The sequence below is a fragment of the Pipistrellus hanaki genome, assembly GCF_964339955.1.
Source record: "Pipistrellus hanaki genome assembly, chromosome: 16".
In the NCBI taxonomy this organism is placed as follows: Eukaryota; Metazoa; Chordata; class Mammalia; order Chiroptera; family Vespertilionidae; genus Pipistrellus; species Pipistrellus hanaki.
In genome coordinates this window covers 13,531,811-13,535,175 of record NC_140518.1, presented here as the reverse complement: position 1 = coordinate 13,535,175, position 3,365 = coordinate 13,531,811, and the positions used below count along the sequence as shown (strand labels likewise).

Genomic DNA, 3,365 nt, shown 5'->3' with positions numbered 1-3,365 from the left:
AGACAAGCCTACGTGGCTGAATGCTCAATCTTAGGGATGCTACAATAAAGCTTGAAACACAAAATGAGTAAGTTACATTTAAGGTACCCAGTGGCTCTAAGTCCCATGCCAACATGGAGACAGAATGGTGCAGGCAGAAGAAAAGAGGCAACAAGCATTTTTCATTTGGGGCTATGAAAAGACCTTTTAATGAGAGAGGAGAGAGGACTTTTTAAGACATAAAGCATCATCCCCATTCTGGGGGAAGAAACGGTGGGGTGAGATGATCCAGCCATAAGTTCAGCTCTATTAAAACGGAAAACGGAAGCACAGGAGGGAATTAGGGCTCAGACAGCACAGAGAACTTATGCCATTAGTTCCTCCGTGAATACGCAGAATTGGGAAAGAATGCTTCATTGACTTTCCATGTACCCGTGTTCATTTATAAAAAGCAGCAACAGTGAAGATACCAAAAATATATTAAACCATACGGCAAGACAACATTGATTGGCTCCTATGACTGGCCATGTGGGTTCTGAGCCTGGCTTATTTTGAAAGACAGTAAATCTTCAATATTCTTACCACAAATTCATTTTTTATTTAAAAATGATTAGATTCACAGGAAGTTGCAGATAGATGTACAGGGTAGGAGTGGAGGTGGATGGGGGGACTCCTGAACCCCTCATCTTCCTCCGATGTTAGCATCTTGTGTAACTATAGTTAGTACAACCCCAAACCAGCAAATTGGCATTGGTACAATCCATAGAGCATGCACACATTTCGCCAGTTACACATGCACTCATTTGATGTGTGTATAGCTCTATGCAATTTTATCATGTGTGTGCCTTTGTAGCCACAACCACTCAAGGTAGTTAACTGTATCATTATCAAAAGAGCCGCCCTCTTCCTCCCATTCTTAACGCCTGGCAATCACTAATTTGTTTTCCATCTCTATCATTATGTTATTTCATGACTGTTACATCAGTGGGATCATGCAGTGTGTATCCATTCTTTTGAGATTGGCTTTTTCCACTCCAAATACACTAAGTGGCCAGATTATTGTGATCTCTGAATGCATAATAATCTGGGCACTCAGAGAGTGTGTGTGTGTGTCTGTGTGTGTGTGTGTATTAGAGGTCTGGTGCATGAATTTGTGCATGGGTGGGGGCCGGCCAGCCTAGCCAAGGGGAGGGGACATGGGCAGTTGGCCGGCCTGCCTGCTGGTCAAACTCTTGGTGGAGGGGACAATTTGCATATTAGCCTTTTATTATATAGGATATACACTGAGTGGCCAGATTATTATGCATTCAGAGATCATAATAATCTGGCCACTCAGTGTAATTTCCTTGAGGTTCATCCAAGTTGTGTATACCATTAGTTCATTCCTTTTTATTGTTGACTAATATTCCATGATATGAATGTACCTTAACCATTTACTCACTAAAGGACATTGGGTATTTTTTTTTTTTTTTTTACTATTATGAATAAAACTACTATGAACATTTGTACACAACGTTTCTGCATGAAAGTAAGTTTGATATCTCTGGGATAAATATCCGAGAGTGTGATTGCTGGGTTGCATGTTAAATCCATTTAAAAAGGAACTAAAGCTGTGCTGGTGTTGCTAAGTGGGTAGAATGTTGAAGAGTTGCAGGTGAGATTCCCAGTCAAGGACATGTACCTGGGTTACAGGTTCACACCCCACCACCTGGTCAGGGCACGGGCATGCAGGAGGCAACCAGTTGATGTGTCTCTCTCACATCAAAGTTTCTCTCTCTCTCTTTCTCTCTCTCTCTCCCTTCCACTCTCTCTGAAAAAAGCAATGGAAAAAAATATTCTCGGGTGAGGGTTAAAAAATAACATAAGTACGTAAATAAAAAGGAACTATAAAACAATTTCCAGAGTAGTATACCATTTTATATTTCCAACAGCAATGGATGAGTGATCCAGTTTTTCCACATCCTCACCAGCATTTGATATTATCGCCATTTTTATTTTAGTCATTCTAATATGTGTGCAGTGACATCTCAAGTGGTTTTAACTTGCCTAACTCTAACTAATGAAGTTACACATCTTTCATGTGCTTATTCGCCATCTGTCTATCCTCTTTGGTGAAATGTCTGTGCATATCTTTTGCCAATTTTCTAATTGGATTGTTCTTTTTTGAAATATTGAATTTTGAAAGTTTTCTATATTCAAGCTACAGGCCCTTATTTGGATATGTGATTTGCAAAATATTTTCTCCCCGTTTGTAATTTGTCTTTTTGTCATCTTCATGGAGTCTTTCACAAAGCCAAGTATTTTAGTTTTGATGATGTCCAATTTATCAAGGGTGAAAGTATTCTGTATCACTGTCAATATCCTGTTGGCACTATAGTTTTTGCATGTTGGGGAAACTAGGTAAATGGGTACCTGGGATCTATCTGTATTGCTTATCACATACATGTAAGTCTACAGTTACCTCCACAGGAAAAGTTTATGGTCATCCTTCACTTCACTCCCTCTTTCATCCCTTCCCCTCCCTACTTATATTTCCAAGCTTCCAGTCCTACTCCTGGGTCTCTCTGTGTGTTACTGCTCACATTCAGGAGCCTGTGATTTACAACTGTATCAGTGATGCAAAAATATGTCCCTAGCACTTTCTAATTTGACACCTTCTGTCACTTGCCATTCCTTCCAGAATGAGCCATACTTTTAAACATGGCATGCAAAGTATGTCAATATGCTCCTCCACCCGTGATCCTGTCCCTTCTGTCTCTTAAAGCCTCATCAATTAAAATGCTTAGTTTCAAGCCACAGAAACTGACTTTGTCTGATTTAAGTAATGAAATAATTTATTAAAAGACTATGAATTAACATTAAAAAAAAAACTGCAGAGCCACGCTTCAGGCTGCACATGGAGGAACAACGCCCAACATCTTGCTGTAGAGCCGGGCTGTGGGTGCTCCAGGCCTGCTCCGCTACAACTAGATCTTGCTGACCTGCAACCGCTGAGTTTGAAGTCTCCATGGTCTCTGCCATTCTGTGTCACTAGCTCCCAATTCCAAGTCGGTAAAGGTTTATCTGATCGGTGGTAACTCAGATCCTATGTCCATTCCTTAGCTGCAAGGGAGGCTGGAAAAAGGAGTAACTGACCTTTCCCATATCTGGATTCTGCTTCTCACCAGAATTCAAAAGATAGCCGAAACCGGTTTGGCTCAGTGGTAGAGCGTCGGTCTGCGGATTGAAAGGTCCCAGGTTCAATTCCGGTCAAGGGCATGTACATTGGTTGCGGGCACATCCCCGGTAGGGGGTGTGCAAGAGGCAGCTGGTTGATGTTTCTCATCGACGTTTCTAGCTCTCTATCCCTCTCTCCTCCTCTCTGTAAAAAATCAATAAAATATATA

At 41.2% G+C, this 3,365-nt stretch overlaps 1 protein-coding gene across 1 annotated transcript in view; it reads left to right on the top strand.

Annotated features, from left to right (window-relative positions):
• The window catches only part of CFAP97D1 (CFAP97 domain containing 1), a gene marked incomplete at its 5' end in the record, with an annotated part of 6,896 nt that extends 3,531 nt beyond the window's left edge, over positions 1 to 3,365 (top strand). Inside the window, one exon of the mRNA XM_084863666.1 lies at positions 1 to 3,365. This exon is cut by the window's left edge and continues 63 nt beyond it.